This window comes from Corvus cornix, chromosome 13 (genome assembly GCF_000738735.6).
Source record: "Corvus cornix cornix isolate S_Up_H32 chromosome 13, ASM73873v5, whole genome shotgun sequence".
Lineage (NCBI taxonomy): Eukaryota > Metazoa > Chordata > Aves > Passeriformes > Corvidae > Corvus > Corvus cornix.
Window position 1 is genome coordinate 18,985,282 of NC_046343.1, and position 22,219 is coordinate 19,007,500.

Genomic DNA, 22,219 nt, shown 5'->3' on the forward strand with positions numbered 1-22,219 from the left:
CGGGGCCAGGCAGGCACCGCCGGGTTGCGCCGCTCCTGCCGCCAACACTGCAACTCATGCCACTCTGCCCGCATGCGGGAATTGCCTCGCTGCTGCTCACAGAGCACTCGGTGCATGTGGGCGAGGCCGCACGGTCCCTGAGCCTGGCTTCCCTTTGCCAAGACACAGCTGACATTGCTCAACAGTCCCGGTAATTAAATAATACTCATGAAAATATTCTTCCATCAGCATATATTTTGACTCAAAATGTAACTGTGTCCAAACAGTGTTCCAAAAGTCTTTGGTAAGAATTAAATCCCAAGAAACATAGAAAAAGTTCTTAAACAACCATGAAAGGAAATGTTTCAGTTCCTTTTGAGCTTGAATTAAGCTAAAATTTACAAATCGTTGTTCAAGAATCTTTTCAAGTTTAAGATAAATGTCCATATGCGGCTCTGAGACCCAAGAGTCTTCCCACGGTTCCTCCATAGTTCAGATATGGAATAGCAAAACAAAAACGAGAAGAGGAATCCAAAGTTTCTTTACTCAAATATCAGTCGCTTAGGGATCGGGGATCGTTCTGCTCACAATTCTCCCCCATTATGTTACAGTGGGGATACTGTAACACGCGTACCAAACAAGGAGTCCCGTGGAAAAGAAATATATATGGACACATCCTTGATAGATGTTTCAGAGATGTTTGTTTCCCCAGCCGCATGGCCGTGGCTCTGCCCAAGGAACTGTTACAGTCACCGGACCAAGGGTCCTTGTCCATGCAGGGGAACACAAAACAACCAGTGGGGAACGAGGCTGACCAGGGGCTAGGGAAATCCTGTCTCTCTCCCCTCAGGGCCCCTCTCCCAGGGCTACATGGCAGGGGAGAGGGACCCCAACAGAAAATTACTTCATAAGGAGCTCTAGAAAGTAAAGTGTCTTAGGTTCAAGTATCTATTATGCTGGTTCACCCAATCATCATATTCCTGTTGAAATTGTCTATTTACTTTTATTTTAAAAGCATGTAATATAATGGCACAACCTTTAGGTTCCTGAAAAATACCGTGGCCTGTTGGATCCTGTGTCTCATTTTATCCTCCCTGTTGTGTCATAGCAGCTCTGGTGTATGGTACCCAGAATTTAAAAACCCATGATTAATAGAATTGTTGAGATAAACTAATGCTTGGCAGGAATAAAGAGTTCAAGAGGAGACAATCAGATTTTCATAAACAATTTTTTTCCCCTCAGTTAGGGTTATTTTTATTCCACTGCTTCTACTGAAGGGGAAATAATAAAATGACCAGATTATGCCAGTACAGGGAGATTCTGTGTGTTGCCTTTGTGTATCTTTCAAATGCCAGTATGTGTGAGTGTCACAGGCAGAACCCTCTTATGAAAAGCCACTTCAGCAATTATCATTTGCAATGAAGTAAAAGCAGAGAAGGAGATGAAAACTGCAAATCAGTTTGGTTTTATGTTCTAATTAAGATTTTCATCAAACATCCAGCTATTTTTCCTGATCCCTGCTGCTAGATAGAGAGGGGGGAAAAGCCTTGACGTGAATATGGGGAAAGGATCTTCTCTTGTAGGTTATAGAAAGGAACAGGCTGCCTGCTCCTGAAGGACTATATCCCTGAAATTCTAGGCTGCTGCATCCCAGGTTGACCCTGGCGCAGATCCCCAGCCCCTGGCCTGGAGCCTGGGCTTAGGGTGTCTGTCCCTGGACACAACAGCACTGACCCATCCTGCTGTGCTTTAAGTCCTCCTGCTTTCATTATCCCCCCAGTTCTCTTCTGCTACTGTGACACTGCATGAGAGCACAAGCCCTTCTCAGATAAGGGTTAAAGGGTGGTAGAAATTACCTGTTCTTTCTCTCACACCTGGAAATCCTGATATGATTAGAGACGTGCAATTTGCACCATATTTTTAGTTTCTCCACATACCTTGTAGTAAATGATCTTAGAAGATCCAAGATTTAAATTTGGATGGTCTTCAGTAGTCTTAGATTCTTTTATGTTCCTCAGTCCACATATTCAGACATACCAACTTTCATATCTCTCCTCACAACAGCCTATAAGATTCAGTAATTATGTTATTTTCAGCTTCTAAAACAAATGTATAAGGAGGTTAAATCCAAAAATGACTTAATTATATGCTTTTAAAACTCCCAGCAGCAGAAATTAATAGGTGCGAGGACTTTGACAGAATTCCAAAGGGCAGACTCTCAGGCAACATGTTCAGTCCAAGGTCAGGTAGTAATTCTGTGATTTACATGAACACTCTAATTTCTGGAAGGCCTTTCCAATTCAGCAATTCCAGCAGGAAACTGGAATTAAGCCACAAACATACCTGGCAAGTGAGGCTATTTGCTTTGGCTGGAATTGATGCAAAGAACCTCATATATTGAAAGGCAAATGTTCATAGTTAGCAAAAATAAGCAAATTTTCATGTTCTGTTGCTTAGAATTTGTGCTCAAATGCACAAACAAATGTATAGTTTTATGATAGTTTTTCCTGACCTGTGATGTTTATAAAATCTTTTGAAAGCATATTACACTGAGTTTGTAGTTCCCCACTTATTTATTTCAGCTATGGTAACATTTCTGAGACAAAAATGAAAACATATCTGAATAAGCTTTGGTTTAAAAATCATAATAACAGCACATGCTAAAGAAAATCCAGTTGAGGGGATCATCATTGTGGGAAAATTCATTGCACAAAAATGCTGTATACTTTTCTTTTTATGACTTAAATTTCTTTTTTTTTGTCTTACAATATAAATTCAAATTTTGAAAAGGACATAATTATCCAAGATCATAGAGAGGAAGGTTTCAGTGAAGGAGAGTCTTTTCCAAAGAAAAATTCAGATGTTGCAAATGCTTGTCATAGTGGGAGAAATAGAATAAAATTAGAATATATTAAACTCAATATAGCAGTTGCAGAGTGTGTACTCAGTCAATTTAGATGTGAAAGAAGAAGTTCGTGGCCTTTACACCAATTAAAAAGATTTGGAACCATAATTAAGCCATTGACAACATTCTTTGCAATATAAAAGGTAATCAAATGTTTGGTTGTACAGCCACATTAGCCATTTGTAGGCTGACTACAATAATACAATTGAACTAATATTGCCCATAATTGTACAGAGTAAAAAACAGCTGCTCTTTTCTAGTAGGACACACTAACAGGTTATGCTAAAAGTGAATGCTCATTTTGTTGTTCTGAGTCACTAAAAAGTTACAGCTGTGGCTAGAACATCCTGTCCTGTTAGTTTAGAGAATTATTATGATACTAGACTGTAGGCTAAGATCATCAAAACCCCAAAATCTCTAAACGGAAGCTTTGAGACTCTGTTCTGGTATCAAAGTCAACAGCAAACTCAGGGTGGTGTGCTGTAAATCAAGACCTGAATCTGTGCTAAGGTCTGGCACATCTTCAGGGATGGAGGAGGGAGGGAATTCCCTGCCTCTGTAATGAGACCAAAACAAAGATCCCAAGTCTGGTACTCAAGGCATAGCTTCAGAGTTCTGTGTTCAGGCTGTAGGAGGCCAATTTTAAAACACAACCATTTCTGCAGATCAGGGCAGGCTCATCTTAATGTTATGTTTTAAGTAAGTCCATTTTACAGCAATTCAGAAAAAAAAAGTGGACAACTTTAGCTCTTGTGTACCCAGAGATGAAAGCAGCAGCTCTATTGATGTTGGCAGTTCCATAAATTCATTAGAAAAGGACCACTCCATTTGTCATTTCTTAGAAGAGGCACAAGGTAGATTTATCTTAGTCACAGTGTGGTTGGGTAATGTGACTAAAAGCACAGCACATTAGAATATTCACCCCCTTAGATATTTTATGTTTTCTGGACCATTTTTATTGTTGAGCTATATTTAGGATGCATTTTACTGTGTATTTGTGAGTATCTGTTGATGTATATGAGGGTTTTGCCCAGGTACTACATTTGAACTCATTAGGAAATTATCTTCTAACATTTTGAGAACTATGGACAAGCAAAATTATAAAAGCTACTTAAAACATTTTCATATGTCAAATCTAATGAATGCTAGAGGTAAAACAACAATAAAAGGGTTGTTTATGTGACTTAGGAGGTAAGCTATTAATTTGCAAATAAGTGTTTCCCCGTGAGGATTTATTGTCTATTAGTGTGGTGTGCAATAAATAGGAGTGATATTAATATAAAAAGATTTGAATTTAATACAGGCTTATTGCTTCTTGTAGAGTGTTTATAGCAAATAACGTCATTTATTAAAAACTTCAGATAATGCTTTCCTACTGTGAAAATCCAAATTATATCTAGTGTTTAAATCACATTGCTATCAATTAATATAAGTAATTTATATTTCAAAACCCATGGGAACAAATGTCACGACATGATAAAGACAATCACTGTATTTACAAATATTTCATTCCATCTTATGCAGATTGCAAAACAGAATTTGAAGATCTGCTATTATCTGGCTTCTAAAGGGGAGATATTATTTCAAGAGTAGATAATTTAAGCAATTCCTTGAAGTGGTCATTTTTCAGCATCAAGCTGTTAGTTGGACTTGGCTGAGCTTTTGTAAGCAAGATAATGCTTTAAATTTAATGATGTGACAAAGACACTTTGGAATTACGTATATAATTTATAATGGAGTACTGAGCCATGAGTACTGACACCATAACTGACTGGGCTTTAGATTCTCTATGTGCAACAAGTTACTCCTGTAAATATCAAATACACAACGACAGTTCTTTTCAAACTCTGACAATAATCTCATTTGTCCTATATGTCTGATTTGGTAAGGGATTAATTGGAAAGCAAAAAAGACATAAAAACAATTCCTATTTTAAAACATTGGTCTTGACAAAAACATGAAATATCAGTTTTGTTTCCTGCATTCTAGCAAATAATATCCTTACCTAGAAAAGGAATTGCACTGCATTAGGCTAGAGATACAAGCATTTAATTCTTTCAACTATTTTTTATCCATATATGGCAGAACTTCATTAGTAATAAGACAGATTTGCTTGAAATTTCAGGCTACTGAGTACACAAAGCAATTATTTCACTCCTTCATTGCATTATAAGCTGCAGTGATAGCAAACTCACCTTAACACTATATGAATATGAAATATATTTTGATCCTATCTAGAGCTGAAAAGTTTTGTACAGGAACTCGGATACTTTATGTAGTTGTTTGGGGTTTTTGTATGTTGAGTGAATGTTTTCTCTGGAACTGAAAATTAATGGACTGACAAAAGTACCCAATAACATTTCAGGCATTATATGAAATGTATTCTGTCCTGACTCACTGTAAAGCATGGTTGCAGTCCCTTTGACATGCTTGTTTAGGCTCTTGGCTCATCTACAGAAAAGTTCAAGATGTGTTCCAGCTTATAGTACTAGTGGTGTGGTTATGGAGATGTGAAATTGGAGTAGGATTCTTCAGGGAACACCTACACTGTCAGTCTGGCTCTTTGTTTTGCTCCTAAGGTCTACTCACCTACTTTTACAGAGCTTAATTTGCCCCCAGGGTTCCCACCTGAACAGCTCAATCTGTCTGGGAGTCTGTGCACAGCTGCCCACAGAGACTCCAGGATTCTATGCTGGACTCACAAAATGCCCGCGGTATTTTGGCTCCCACTGATCTGACTTTCCTCAGATGCTGTTGCAGTTGCTCACGCACCCTTCTGCCTCAAAGCTGGGGTGCTAAACATCCACTCAAAGAGCCACCCTAAACAAATACTTTTACAGGCTACAATGTGGAACCTTCGCAAACTTAGGCAACTGAACTAAATAAAAGAATTAAAAAATAATTATTTTTGCTGGGCCACAGGAATGACGTGGGATATATATGGACACAGCCAGGTCTTCTCTGGAAACTAGTAACTATAGGCAAGTGACGCAGGCTGGCTCAAAGGGTCGAGTTCTGGCGTGCCCTCGGTCAGAGGGAACGCAGCGTCACTTCCACAACATCCTCTGGGAACGCCTTCGGTGGCAAAGCAGGGCGCAAGCTGGACGCGCGTGCTGCTTCCTCCTCAGAGGAGGCACAAGAGGCAGCCGGTGTCTGGGCTCGCGTCAGCCCGGAGGTAGAGGAATAGAGAGGGGCCTCTGGTGTGGGTTCCAACATAGGTTTATTGCCAGAGGGTCCAGGGACCAGAAAGGGCCCCGAGGGAAGCTGTGCATGGCTTTTTAAAGGGGGGTGGAACAAGGTGGGGAAAAGGGAAGCAACCAATGGGGTACAACCAAGGGGCAGGATCCCATTAAACTTGAACCAATGGGGAAAACAGGGAGGCAGGAGTCACAACAGGGAACCAATGAACAACTGAGAAATAGTGAACTTTCTAGAAGAGGGGGAGGTAACTTGGGCCCGAGAACCACCCAGGGGGATGTGGCTCAAACCTCCGAGCCGTCCCTTGATCCACCCTCCGACCCACTGTCATGGGCGGGGAAATCCACCCAATGGATGGCCCTGACTTGAGTGGCATGTAACAATCTCGGCTCCTGAGTGAGCTGAGCCACCCCAACAGGAAAGGTGAGCAGAAGGCCATCCAAAACAAACAGTCCTGGCACAGTGGACTAGATAAACCAGATCCCTTAAAAAAAACTTCCCCCGTCTCAAATTTTCCTTTTTGAAAGAGAGAAACAAACTCTCTGTTGCAGTCACACAGTTGGATGACAGCACAAGCAAACTCTATGACAATCTGAAGCTGCCACTTGACTCAGTTTCACAGAGAAGCTGAGAGAAAATCAGTAATGTTATTTGGTCAGGTTAGAAGAGGCTTGAGACAGGGTTTTAAAGTAGTTATGGATTAAGTTAAGAAGACACTGACAGTTTTGATATCTGATGGAGAAGACTCCAAAGAAGGGCAAATAGAGTATCAGAGACTGACAGAAAATGCCACTAAGTGAAGAGCATGAGGAAGAAATGCAGCTATTGGGAGGCTGAAGACAGATGACAGTTGCTGAATTTTGAACAGTCCATGAAGAAGAAAAGCCTGAAGAATGTACAAGGGTTAATGATATGGATATAAAACCTGAAATGATGTTGTAGAAATCCTATTGACAGAGCCTCTAAAACTGACCGTTATATTTCCATGAGGATACTGTTTGAAATGCACAAAAGGGCTGAAAGAAAAAATTTGATTTCTTGCTAGATGTAGAGTAGTATATGAGAAGGATCAGCTGACAATTACACTGTGTGACAAGTATAAACAATGCCATAGTAGTGAAATGAAATCAGTTAAAGTCAGTGGGACAATGTTGGGTCAGATTCATGCCCCAAAAATACAGCTGAATTCCAAACCCCATTTTGAAATATTCTAGAAATATAAGAAAATCCAGCTTCATTGGACCATAACTCACATCAAAAATTTTAATATGGGAAATTTCTAAATTATTCCAAAAGTAAATTAAATGCTTTTTAAATTATAAAAGAATTCAAGATATAATTCTAGTCACATAAGTCTGCAGAGTATGAGACTGGAATAAATTACGTTGAATGTAAGAGAAATTTTAAAGCTGTCCAGATTCCTTGATATCCCAAAGATTTTTCTTGTTCCCAGCAGCCATTCCCACAGGCTGAGACTGCAAGCCTGCTGTAAGGGATGCCTGGTTACTGCTTCTGAACTAGCCAGGGATACACAACCCATCCTACTTGTAGTCCACTTTCCAATTACTGTTACCCAGGTTTATGTACTGCAGCAGTGTTGCACAGTTAGACACACTCTTTTCTCCAATAAATTTGGAGTAAAATCCAATTCGCATAAAAATTTCTCCTGGAATCTAAGATTTATAGGCAAATTAAAAAAAAAGACTGTTGTATGATCAATACTGTGGCAGGATGGATTGCTACTATATATTATACTCATTAGCCAATACTCACATCTTGTAACACTTGCCAACTTTCAGAGTTAGGACACATGTGGGAATACTACCTTTAAATTCTTGGTCTAAAATCCAGATAGTTATGTAATTATTCCAGAGTTATGAGTTCATCCAGAGTAAGGTCTGGGGTTTTCCCCCTTTCCTCTCTGTCTCTGTCTCTCTGTCTCTCTCTCTCGCTGTGTGTCTCTCTCCCCCACTGATTTCATGTCCTGTTTCCTGGGAACCCAGAGTTTTCATTGCCCAGTTTCTGTATCCCACTTTCATTCTAATCTTAGAGGCTCAGCAAGCCTTGATTGTTTCTATAGTAATTTGAGTTGGAAGAATGGCTGACTACTAAAATCTGTTACCTGAACTGTCCTTTAGAAGTGTTTGTTGTTTCAGCCACCTCAGTTATTTGCCTGAAATCAGTATTGTGAATGTTGTCCACTGGTCCCTTTTTCAAATATTTTCTTTTCTTCTTCCACTGTTATTAACAGAATTTGCAAGAATCTTGCTTATTAACAGAATAAACAAGAATTTGGCTTCTATCAGTCAAACCTGAGGTAGTCTGGAGCAGAACACTTAGGAACTGCACAATGGTGCTCCTTTTTACATTTATGGTTGGAATATTATAGATAATATGCCACTTTAGAGCCTTTCATTTATGTACCATTTAATATTGCATATAGCTGTAAAAATAAGTAATTAGTGAGCAAAACATTGGCATTCTGTGGCTCAGAATTCCTTATGCAGGAATATTTTCAACATTTTTAATTGTTTCTGAGTGACTAATAAGGATAATTTTACTTCCATTTACATTCCCACTGTAATGAACGTTTATCCTGTGAATTCACAAAATCACAGAATAAGCTGAGTTGCTTCAGCAGATGCTATTAATAATGCACTCCTTCACCATATTTATACCTTTGAACAGTTCTTACTATTCTTTTATTCTTTTGCTTCTAATAGTTCTTTCTGTATTACAGAATAGAAAAAAACCAGCTTCAGCTGCCTACATGCTACAACACTGGAAACTTTAAACCAGCTGTTGGTATGGGTAAGACCAGGAAGGCTGGAAATGTCATTGAAATGTGGCCATTGTCAGTGTGATATAAAAAGATAGAATATGAGATTTTTTTTAAAAAAAATCATTGCTCTTTTCTGAAAAGTCTAATACAGATGTGCAGATTTTGCCAACAAATTCACAGTTTATGCCACAAAGAGCCCACTTCTATCAGTTATATTTTCCTTCAAATAATACTTTAGCTTAGAGAATAAATAAAGATATTTCAATGAAAGAGATGGAGAAAAAAGAGTGAGATGGACAAAAATTGAAACACGTTTTAGACACAAAATTCCTTTCTTCCTCTTCCCAACAATTCCTGTGTACTATATGTGTCCTAAACTGTCCTAGAGCATGTATTTCCAGCAGTTCTTCTCTGGAATCAAAAATTTTATGTAGGAGGTAAAATGGGGTAGCTTCAGGAGAGTAGAGAAAGTTCCATTTCAAAGAAATGCAGAAGCTTTAGTACAGAAGTTTTCAGGCTTTATCTCTGCTGGCAGCTGTGATACAGAAACATGGTGGGAACCCATTATGAAATACCTTTCTAGTTGGAACGCAAACTTCTGTGGACGTAGGTTCAGTCCAGAATTTCTAATTCATTGATTAAGTGTTTACACTTTGTCTCTCACATGACTTGTAACCAGTAAGCAAGGTAACCTCTTTGTGTCATAGCTGAGAGGAGCAAGGTGACCAGACTTGCACACTTCAGGGTTTAGTGTCCAGAGCTTCACTTGCATTCCTAAGTGTGATGCAGCTGAGCATTCCATAGAGAGAAAATCCTTGGACTGAGTCTTGTAACACCCTCCAGTATATGGAGGCAAAATGAAGTTAGTAAGCACTGAGTAGGATTTTAGAAGGGATAATGCTTCTGTCACTGCTTCACTGAATGTAGAAGCTTAACGGTGACATTTTATCTGCTTTTCTGTAGTTCTGATAGCAGTCCAGTCTCCATTGTGAAGCACCAGTGACTTCAGTAGGTACAATTTTGCTCCACTTTTAGAGTACTTATCTCCAAATTGGAACTGCAAAAGTTTAAGGATAATTTTGTTAGATCATTAAATTCTCCATCCACTTTTTACTTCATCTGTAGCAACCCTTCTGAAAGAGGTATCTCTGCTTGTTCAGGATGTGTCTGTAGTTACTCCTTTCTTTCAAAATTTTGCATGAAAGCAGACACATAGGCACTTTTTCTTGTATACTAAGGCCATAATACATTTCCTCTCAGCTAGACTTGATCAAGTAGGCTCAGAAAAATATTTTTTCAATGTACTTCTGTTTTAAGAACTGTCTTTTAATTATTTTTTTACATTTCTTATGAAGTTATCTAAAGAAATGTTACATGACGTCTGAAAACCAGCTGTCAGTTTCTTGCTATCAGGGAATTTTCACTTTCTGGCAAATTCTTTTTTATTTTCAAGTGTAAGAAGCAGACAAAATGAATTCTGAACAAGTTGAAATTCCATAACCTCCAAGGTTGTATTTGTAACTAATTCTGCTTCAGTGCTTTCTCCTTTCCAATTGGCTGTCATCAATTAAACTAGTTAGTACTCTGCTCCCCAATAATTTTTTAATAGAAATTTGCATTTTATAGATGTCTTTTCTAGACATGCAGAAATGCAGCATTTAGTCTAGGATTCCACTATAATCAGTGGGAAGAATATGTCTTCATCAGTGATTTGTCCTGTGTCTGTTGGATACTGGCTTAGAATGTAATGGGTCACTCCCAAAAAGCACTTCTGTCTTTCCAGTTGAGGACACTTACAGTGGCAGCTGAGCTTGTTAAACTCTGGTGAGATAAGTATTCCTAGCATGAAGTTTATTATAGGAAATTTTAAAAATTTAATACATATAAAAATGCAATCTATACACATTAATAATGCATACAGTGGCAAAAATCTGCCAAATCCTTCTGCATTTGTCTTTTCCTGATTTTTACTTTGGACATTCTCAGACATTACTCTAACAGTAACTGAATGTCCAAAGACATTTCTCCCATACAGTGTTAAACCTAACTTGTGGGAAATGAAGTTACAGAGAATCCACAGGTGCTGACAGGGTACAGAAACAGCACTGTGCTTGAACAGATAGAAATGGATAAATGTTTCTATCTGAGACCTTGGCAAAGGCTGCCTGAATTAGAACAATGAGCTTTTGCAGCTTAAACCAAGAATGTAGTTTTGTAGTTTTAAAATAAATATGCTTTATAAAAGTAGAAAAGTATTTTTAACAAGTAAAAATATGTTTCATGCAAGAAATAATAGTGATAAGTAAAAGAGTAAAGAATTTTGAGTTTAACAATAAATTTTGTAATAGAGTTTCTTAGAAGGTTAAGATATAGTAATATAAGCCTGTGCAATAGGCCTTAATAGCAATATGTTGATTGGACAAGAAAAATACGCATTGCGGCAAAATCATACAGTGATGATTGGTACAAATGTGTTAGCAAGCTTTGTGGCATTTGCTTATTGGCTTAAAAAAGTATATAAGGCCTTGTAGAAAAAAGCTACTAGCTATCTCAGCTTTTTGATTTGCTGCAGCTGCTGCTACCCCTGGCCTCTGTGCCTGCTGCAGCTGCCACTGCTGCTGCTTTTGCTATTGCTACTGTAACTGCTGCTTTTGATATTAGAGATGCTGTCTGCAACATCTCTCCTGTCTCATCCTTCAATAAACATGACATTGATTCAGCAATAAATCATCTCTGTGACATCTCTCAGTCATGCCAATCCCTTAACCCCAACACTAACTGTCGGCATAAATATTTTCATTTGCTTGTATAGCATTACATCTGATGAGAGAATAACTTTATCTTTTCAATTCAGGCATAATTTTGCTGAATCTTAGTGCCTCTTCTGGATAAGGAATACGATCACTGTCTATAGATTATGTGATTCTTTACTGAGCCCTAAGGCCTTCTTATTTCCCTCTTAAAGTGACCTGAAATAAATGAGACCATAGTAGATAGAAACATAACTGAGGATTTTGCTCTTTTATGTTAATAGATAAATGTCAAGATCTGATTGAGTATTGGATTTCAATTCCAACAATTCTGACAATAGACTAATTTCTGTTCTGCTTAAATTACAAAAAGATTTCCTGCAAAATAAGCTTATTGAAATGCTTAATTATCAGTTGAGTGAAAATATTTAAGTTGTAGGAAATCCCTACTATTACGCTTTATTAAAAGCTGATGAATTTAATGTGGTTTTGGGAAATATTTGGGGTCTGTGTAAACAACAGTGCACAACACTTTGCTTAGAGAAAGTGCAGCCTTCCCCTCCCTTCAGGAATGAATTCCCCACTTGTGCAAGGAGTTCCCCATATACAAGGGATATAAGAACTTCTTCCTTTGTATTCTTTCTAGGTCTTCCAATGAAATCTTTTGGCATAGGAATTCTTACACAGACAAGAATTGAAAAGATTTCCATCTCCATTTCATTTAAAGCTGTTAGGATATTTGCATAAAATTATGTATTGCATTCTCTTCTTTTGAAACTCTACTATAAAACTGACCCTACCACAGGACGGGAAGAGCTGAATCACTGCTCTAATTATAAATCTGAAGACTAATTAACCTTCCATGACTAAATTAAATTCCAAAATAAAAAGAACAGACAGAAGCATTTAAACAAAGTTTTAAAGCCCATTAGAATATAAAGTACCAAATATATTCTGGAGTCTGTTTTTGAATATGACATGATTTGAATATGACTTGATGAAGTTGTACTGTATTTGAAAATGGTACATGCAACACTAGCTTGGGAAACAGGCTTTCAGAGCTTCACAGCTGGAGCAAACACTGTCACAACTAAAATGCAGTACTGCAAGGAGCTCTGTAAATTTATAACAAAACACTTTCCTGCACCATTGTTTCAGATCAAGATTTGTTTGTTCATTATATTTAAAATCAAAATGGATTAATCCTATTTTTACTTTTTTGGATGGGAAACCTCCCAGAACATCCAATTCCTGGTAACTATTTTCCTAAGCTAAAAAAAAGACTGCCTTGTAGAAGGCAACATATTTGTGGACTGAGCAACAAAATTCCATTTCCCTCACTGGACCTGAATTGGCTTCATAAGTCCAAAGAGCAATAAAATTTTCCATCTGTCAAAAAAAGCAAATAGACCTGATTCTGAGTGGATGAATAGAAGGCCATTCGTGGCATATTTTTGTTTGCATATATTCCAGTAGAACCTTAATTTAAGATTTTAGAATGTCTCTGAAATAAGGTCATGAATAAATTAATAATGGGTAAAATTATTCCTTCATTAGTCTACTTTTCAAGTTTTTATTTCCAGAGATTAAGACTGAGCAAACACCAAAAATGTAATGCCTTGCCTCTGAGCCACTGCTTCTGTCCTGAGTACTCAATTACTTTGAGTGGATGTTCTGCATGATTCCTCTTGATAATTTGTTATAGGACTGCCAGACACTGTAGATTTTGCCAGTAAGGAACTCATGTGAGGACAACTCAGAAAAAAATCTAAGTAGATTCACATTCACATTGCTAATCTATGACCTTTTGTGAGTTCTTTAAGAGTCAGACATCGAGAGGGAAGGATCAAATATTACATTGCTGTTATGAATCAATACAAAGCTTTGGTGGTGGTGTGATTCTGTTTTAAGTATGTTAATGGCTACAAAGGGTCAACTTCTGCTTCAATGATTTGCCTCAGACATGTGATTCTCCTTTCCCTGGATAATTAATTTAAATGAAATGTTGACATTTTTTTGTAATAACACTGTTGCAATAGAATGGGCTGATGATTTTTTCTGAACTGCTGAGATAGCCTATGAAAAAACCATCTTTCCACAAGAAATGTCAAAATCAGATACTCTTAACAGAGACTGGTTTTTTAAATTAATCTGGACAACCAAAAGTCTGCTACTGAGTACTGCTTAGCACCTTACACAGTGTTGTAACCATCACCATTACAGTGTTGTAAGAGGTTGACAGTGGATACTCCTGTGATTAGGACTTCAACAGTCTCATTCTGGAATTCATTGGTTACTTCAGCTTCAGTATTAGCCTGCTGCGCTGCTCAATACCTCAAAAAGTCAAATTAATAATAAAAATAAATAATCTTAATATAGCAATAATTATTATTAATAATATATTATTGCCTAAGAAATAACTCATCTGTAGTTTTGCATGCCATTAAGCCCAGCTGAGTTATTATTCTTAATATTAGAAAAAAACTTGTGCTTAGCTTCTTTTGGTTCTTTTATTATAAATTATTGCTTAAAAGTTGTGTTTGAAGAATGGGAAAAAATACAAAATTTGTGATATGAAATATCAATGTGTTAATAAGTCCATTATTGATGCATTTCTGTAGATTGAAAGGCATTACTGAAGAGTGTCTATTAAAGTGGAAAGCCTAATTAAAACAGAGATGCCAATGCACATTATTTTGGTGAATTCATCTTTTTGTGTAATACTTGATATTTTTAAGTTTTAGATGAATGGTATATAGACTGACTGAGCAAAAAACCTTCCTTTCTGATTATAATTTAAACAGATATTCTTACACCCAAACTGAAAATTTTACTGATAATGTGACAAATTGTCAGCTGTACAATATGTGTTAGATCTGATTCATCCCAGTCTGCATTTTATGGGATAAATTCTCATCTGTTAAATTGACATTTCTATTGGATTTAGCAGTCATGCTGATCTACATCTACAGAATCCAGTTTGGATCACAGTTTTACTGCAGAATTCTTTAACCACATGCCTGTCTGTAGAGCTGATGACCAAGGAAAAATTAGTGTGAGGCTGTCTGAAGTCCTATTCTTTGTACCCTGTACTTTCCTGCTCCCAGATGCCACTGCCCAGTCCAGTTTTTCAGTGTACCAGAGATGCAATAAATGGAACCAGCGCTAGAGTCCTTGAGAGGTTAACAAGAACTTGAGAAGTCTGAATTCCTTGAAACTTCTCATAAGTAACATGTTTTTGACACAGTGTGCCAGAAAAACATACAAAGTTCCTCAAACCCATAAAAAGTTAGACCAGATTTTCAAGACAACTCTGCATTTTGTTTTCAGCCTCTTAGTATCCCAGATAAGTTTCCATGTAGATACCAAATATGGAACATTAATTGAGACCCAGCATCTCCCAGCTGGACAGCCTGGAGTAGCAGCTTTACAACTCTACCCCACAGCATGTTTACTTCTATTAAGAATTTATTTCCAATGTTACGTGCCAAGCATTTTGGGGAATGTGAGCTACAGAACTTCCAAAAGCTGACAGTCAGCTTTGAGCTGAACACAGACTCACTGCCTGGATCAGAGGAGAGTGTAGTGGAGAGGTAAAGAGTAAACTACAAGCAAATAGTAGTATATTAATAGCCAAATTAATACAATCAATACAAATCAGTTACATGGACACTGAAGGTCCAATTCAATTTATTACTTATCTGGCTCTAAATAAGGACAGAATTTTTCACTTATCTCAGGCTGATTGTTGTCAGACTATGCAAGTCTTTTCTGTAGAAAGAAAAAAATGAAAACATAATTTTCTGATTGGGAAAAATGTATGCAAAAATGATTGTGGGCTTTTTCTTTTCTTTGATATTCTTCTTGATGATCGTTGGAGGTTGGGATATTTTCTTTTTTTTTCCTTTCAGGGCATTTTCTCCCATTTGTTGCCCAAGAGATGGTAACAAGGATACGTGAGACAAAAGAAGTGATCAATATGGGAGGAGGGGTGTAGCTGGCTGCAGTGTCTTAGCTGGGGGGTTTTCTTTTGGGAAGGACAGAGATACCATGAGATTTTGGCTGGGAGGTGAGGGGCTGGGCTCATCCCTTGCTCTTTTTCTCGCTGTTATAAACAAGTTATTGAGTTGGCTTTCACCATATGTTGTATAGGTTATGAATTATGAGTTATAATATTAAATATTATGATACTTTCCTTGGGAAATATCAAGATAATGGTATATGTTAATGTTGCAGTGACTGCTTTCTTCAGCCCGGCCAGCACCTGCGGTGTGAGGCAGGAGTGGCAAGCAGCTGAAGGCTCGAGGCTTTAAAGCTGCTCCTCTGGAGTTCAGCTCTGCCCAGGGGAGCTGAAGCCACAGGTGCTGTGGCTGTCAGCAGCCCTGACTAGTGAGAAGATAAAAAGTTGTGGGGAGGCTTGCCTTTGGAGACAGTTTCAGGTTTATTGCCCGAAGGGAGTCCAAGGAGCACAAGCCCCAATCAGATCTGTGCAACAACTTATAAAGGGAGGTGTTACGATGGAGATGGCCCGACAGGGGACCAATAGGGGTCTTTGGGGGAGGGATATGGACAGGGATAGACATTCACGCGGATCAATAGTCTCAAGAGGTGGAGGGAAATGGATCACATGCCCCAATGGGGCGTCAAGGTTTCGGGGATTTCCAGAGGGGAGGTATCAGAAGGGGCAGGATCTCAGGGGATTGACAAGGACCATATAAGGATAAACAGGGAGGGCTTAGGTGACAGACACCAAACTTTCAGGAATAACGGAGGAGGTTTGGGTGATTGATGGAGAACCAACTGGAACAAGGGGAGGAGTAACGCAACTGGGGGCTTGTCACCACAAGCCCCGGCGTGCCCTCGGGCAGAGGGGACGCAGCGTTAGCCTCCACAGCGTCCTCGCCGTACGGCTCAGTGCAATCAACGTGAGATGGGTGCATGCGCTGGCTCCTCCTCAGAGGAAGCACGTCCGGCAGCCGATGATCAGGCTCGCATTAGCCGGGAGGCAAAGAAGGGGGGAGGGGCTTCTGGTGTGGATTCCAACAGGTTTATTTGCAGGAGGGACCAGGGACCAGCAAAAAGCGCCGAGGAGACGCGGGCTAGCCCCCTTTATGGGGGGGATGGAGTAAGGCAGGGAAAGGAAAAACAACCAGTGGGGTACAAGCAGAGGGGAGGATACAATTTTTCAGAACAAATGGGGAAAACAGGGAGGCAGGAGTCATAACAGGGAACCAATTAATAACTACAAAAGGGAGAACTTTCTGGAACAGGGGGAGGTAATTCAGGATTGGGACCCATCCAGGGGGAGGTAACCTAGACCGCAGTTATCTCGTCTGGTCTGCCTTCCGATCCACTGTCCTGGGTGGGGAAATCCACCCAGTGGATAGCCCTGGTTTGACTGACACTTGATGGTTTCAGCCTGAGAGCAGGCTGATCCACCCCAACAGAGGAGAACAACCATAGAGGGAGCACTGGGGAAGCGGCTAGAGTTCAGGGTGTACCAACTGGGAATGGGGGCAAGAGAGTAACCACGTTAAACCATTAAGACATATAACCATATTACCACATGTTAAAACTTTTAATGTTGTTAAAATAGTCTGGTTGTAAAGCTGGTTGTATGGTTTTGTGTGCTGTAATGTCAGTTCTGTAAGTTTGCAGTGGGACAAGGTGTTGCTAGCCAAACTTCAAAGACACAACTATAAAAGGAGTGGGATTCCATCCAATGAGGACCCCAACAACCACAGCAACGAAATTGCACGAGCGCCTAAAAGAGTGACAGGGGGCAACACTATACAAAACTGTAAATAAATATGCGTAAGGCTGATGCAATCACAGGGGTATAAAAGGAAGGACCACCTTTTTGTGATTGAGCCTCTGGCATTGTGCCTCGCTCCCAGCACTGTTCCTTTTGCTTTGCTGATTTTTTACAGTTCTCAATAAATTTTTAATAACTCATTTCCATATTGGATCTCAGGAACTGCGATTGTAATTTTATGTTGTGGGTTCAAACTATTGCTGCAAGAGAATCAAAAATTAACCAAGTTCAAATGGGAAGAGACCACCAAAAAGTCAAACCCCATATTTCCAATGCCAGCAGGAACTCCACTTGATTTGGATGTGAGTCTACAAGGCCAGAGGGGAAGGCCAGATGGATATCTCTATTTGCCACATAAGGAGTCAGCTATGGGCAGCAACCCCATCCACTATGGCTGTGGGATTGGGAGTCCTACTGGACCTCTGGTGCTTATTTTGCTTCTTATTTGCTCAGACACTCAAGCAGACTCCTGCTGGAAGTGCTATCAAAACCTGTATTATGGAAATACCCGGGGTTCTTATCTGGTGGCCCACACTCATGTCAACAGTGTTTGTTACAACTCAAAGAGGTTAGAAACTTGAAGCACTCAGGAACGAACCTACTGGGTAACAAAAAACTTAGGATCTAGGGGAATAAGAAGAAGATTTGGATGCCTCAGGGGAGAAGGATGGATTTGTTTTAATAAAAATGGACATTGGGATATCTCAGATGGAGGTGGAGTACAAGATCTGGTAAAACAAGAAATAATACCAAATTTAGCAGGGGGGGTCCCAGGTGCAGGGGAGCCAGCCGGAGACACTGCTGGCTCCAATACGAGCATTGTGCTTCCCTTTTATTGTTTACTTACACCAAGATATACTTTGCAAAGTTCACGCCCCTTTCCCATGAGAAAGCCTCTAAGCAGCGGGGGAGCTGACCAGTGTATACCTTTTCCCAAGGCTGTTCAAGGCTGCCCGGCTAGCAGGTGCCTTGCAAGCCTATTTTCAGCCTGAGGCCCCATCAGGGGTACTTCTGCAACAGCCCTGGGATGCCCAAGCTCTCCTGGGGTATCCTATGCCCCCGTTCCACAAGGAATTCCTCTACAGTGGAATACCTCCAAAAGGCTAGTGAGCCCACCCGTATCCACTCAGGTACAGAAACCAGAGGATACAAGAAACATTGAAAAACTAAATAGAGCTGCCCCTATGGGGACAGAACTTATTTGTGAACCTGGGGGAATGAATAAGCAGGGAATTCAATCTCACTAACTGTTGGGTATGTGGAGGACCATTGATGATGGAAGAGTGGCCACAGAAAGGAATAAGCTTAGGTCCTTCAGAGTTATTGAAGTGGAATCAAACTGAGGGCCAAAGGACCAATAGACCTGAGGGATGGGTGCTAAGTTCTGAAACCATAGGAGAAGAATGCATCTGGAGGACTGGGAGGGTCTTCTCTAAGAAGGTGGGGAAAACCCCTTATAAGAGATAGAAGGTAACTAACAGAACAAGTACTTGGTGGGTCCCTGCAGCTCCCCTGAAATTGTGGAAAACAAATAATTCACAGTGTCACTACAATAGGGAGGAAGCTCTCTTCCAGTGCAATGTGCCTTCTTCTCCTGAAAAGCTCAACCCATATGAGGATATTCCAGAAATAGCTCCATATTGGTCAGATATAGGAAACATCACTAAGACATGGATGGCCCCAAATGGACTATTCTGTGTTGCTGCCTGTTCCGAGCTTCCCCTCCCCCCTCCCAAAGACATGTGCTCTGAGCTCTTTTGTTCCAAGCGCAGGCAAAGCCAAATGTAACTCAGACTCTTCAGCAGTGTCTGATTGGCCGCTCACCCCGGGTCCGCCCCCAGTCCTCCCCTTTCCCCTTCTCCTAATAAAAGATGGTTGAGGGGAGGCAAACGCCCTCTCTCAGCTCAGCTACCTTCCTGTGAACATCTCTGGTCGTCTGTCTCATTTGAAGGCTTCTAACTGCAGGGAATTGAGCGGGCAGGGAGCTATATTTCTCCCTCTTTGCTTCTGCTGATGGTATTTGCTCTGCAGCTGATTCAGGTACTGATTTTAGAGCTACTAAAGTGCTAGATCGCCTGTGCTACCTCTCTAGGCTGCTCGAGGCTTTCTAAGGCATTGAAATACAAGCGCTAGCCGGTATAAAGCTGAAAAGATACCTTCCGCATTTGGCACCCAGCGTGCTATCTCTGAACTCCGGTTCTGAGAGACTTTAGGGTGTCCCAGCAGCTGTGTGTCTGCTGGAGTTAGCTCTGCACATCCTGCTGTGCCAGCTCTGTGTGGCGAGGTGTTACTTTTTGTGTAACATCGAGCCCAGAGCCTCAGCCTGTACCCTCCCCCACGCCACGTGGCGAGGGAACGGCTGGAAAGCAGAAGACCCTTCTCACGTTTTTTTTTCTCCGGACCTGCTTTCCTGTGATAAATCCAGAATTCTGGTGAGTATTTCCCTGCTGGTTTAGGGGCTCCTGTCTTAAGCTGGTGCCGGTGTAAACTTTCTCTTTTTTTTTCCCTCCTTTTGGTGAGTAAGGGGTTGAGGTTTCGTGTGCATTCATAATGGGATCTGAAGTTTCTGCACACCATAGAGAAATATACCACCAAGTTCAAAGTTACCTTTCTTTAACTGGGCATAAATACCCTAAAAATCTAGTTCAATCTTTTGTACAATGGCTTTTTCAGTACTTTCCTAATCTGACCTCCGAAGACATAAGATCTGCTGAATTTTGGGATAAGGTGGGGAGAAAACTCTCCTCTCTGAGGCGTGCAGGAGATGAAACAGTTTCAAAATTCTTTTCTCTCCTGTTACTAAGTTATACTTTGCCGGAGAAAAAGGCAGTACATGAAAAGCCACTGCAAAACCCCCCTGTTAATTCCCTTATACCCTCTTCCAAACCCTGTGTCCCGGACCCCTCTTCCCCTACGCTGGAAAACACAGCTAGAGCAGACTGCTTCTCAGCACAGGAGAGCTATCGTCCTCCTGGCTCACCCGTGTTTCCTCAGCACCCTACCTTGGATGGGAATCCGGAGCCCATCCCAGGACCTTCCCAACCCCTTTTCTCCACTCCCTTTTCCCCAGTTTCTAGCCCTCATGTTTCAAGCACGCGTAAAAGCCCCTTCTCCCCTGATCTCTTTGTTCCCAGGGACGGCCATTGCCATGTGCTCGCAGGCCAGGAAAAATCCCCTCCCCCCAACCGCTTTTCTCCGAGTTTGTTTGTCTCCAGTAATGGCGGACGCAATGTTCCTTCCTCTCCAAACTACACCTCCCACAATCCCTTTCTCCCCATCCCACAAATCCCTTCTTGTCCCCATCCCCTCCCACTCCTGTGTCACAACCTGACCCTGCCTCCCACAACCCCGCCCCCAACCCTCCCCTCCTCCGGCCGTGTCCCCGCCTCCACTCCCCGCCCCTGCCCCTCCACTCCCCGCCCCTGCCCCTCCACTCCCCGCCCCTGCCCCCACTCCCCGCCCCTGCTTCCCATTGTCCCACCCCAGGTTCCCACAGTCCTGTGACTGCCCCTCTCAATCCGGGAACCCATGCCTACCAGGAAGTAACTCCAACTGCTTCTACTACACTCTCTTGTACTAGCAATGGAGCTAACCCTGACTGGAAACCCCTTTCTTATTCTGATATTAAGGATTTGTGCAAGGCAATTAAGGAGTTTGGAATGCATAGTAATTATTTTAAGAGCCTTTTAAGTGCTACTTTTGCAACTCACTTACTTGTACCTCATGATTTATTTACATTAATGCAAACTCTTCTCACACCTGGTGATTTTATGATGTGGAAAAAGCAATGGAAAATAATTTTATCTGATTTATTAAAAATTTTGTGGCAAACTCCAGATAATTACCTGGATTTTGAAAACAATTATATCACATTAGACCTTTTATCTGGTGACAATAATATGGCAAATCCTCAAAAACAAGCAATGCTTATCCCTCGTCCAATTCTTACTGAAATCACACGTGCTGCTGAAAAGGGCCTTAACATTATTACCATCTCAAACTCCTAATTCTCATTATACCACCATCAAGCAATTGTCAAATGAAAATATTATTCACTTTTATAACCGTTTGTACGAAGCTGTCTCTTCCCAGGTCCCTAATCCTGACCTCCAACAAGCGCTCCTACTCGAACTTCTCCAAGTTAATACGAATGATGCTTGCAAACAAGTCATTCTCACTCTCCCGCTGTATCCTCCTCCTACTGTTGAATCCATCCTTGAAGTCTGTACGAAGAAGGTGCAAGCCTGAACACAGCTGCTCCCTTTTTGAAAAAAGTGGGGATGGTTGGGGAGGTTGTGGAGAATGTTACAGGTACAGGAGAAACTCAATCGCGCGGTAACTTTGTATGCTATCGTTGTCAGAAAAAGGGACATGTAGCTCGCAATTGCAGAGCAATTATAACTGCTGATAAAAACTCTCCAAAGACTGTTTCCCCAGGTCAACAGCAGGGAAACTAGCGACTCAACGCGTCCTAACAGCTCCGCGTTCAGACATAAATAGGGCTGCAGACAAAGCAACTTGGACTTCTGGACTCAGGTTTAAGGTAACCTGTGATAAAGCACACCATTTCAACAACAACAAACAGACTGTAATACCCATTTCATTCCAGAATGTGGACCACATGCCAGAATTTACATACCTTTTTGTTATTGGGGACACTCGGGAAACACCTGCTGGGATAGAGGTTACACCCACACTCATGAAAATGGATCAGAACGGGTGTTCTAACCTAATGGTACAATGTATATATCCACCGTACTTTATGCCTAAAGGTCAAGTCATTGCACAGG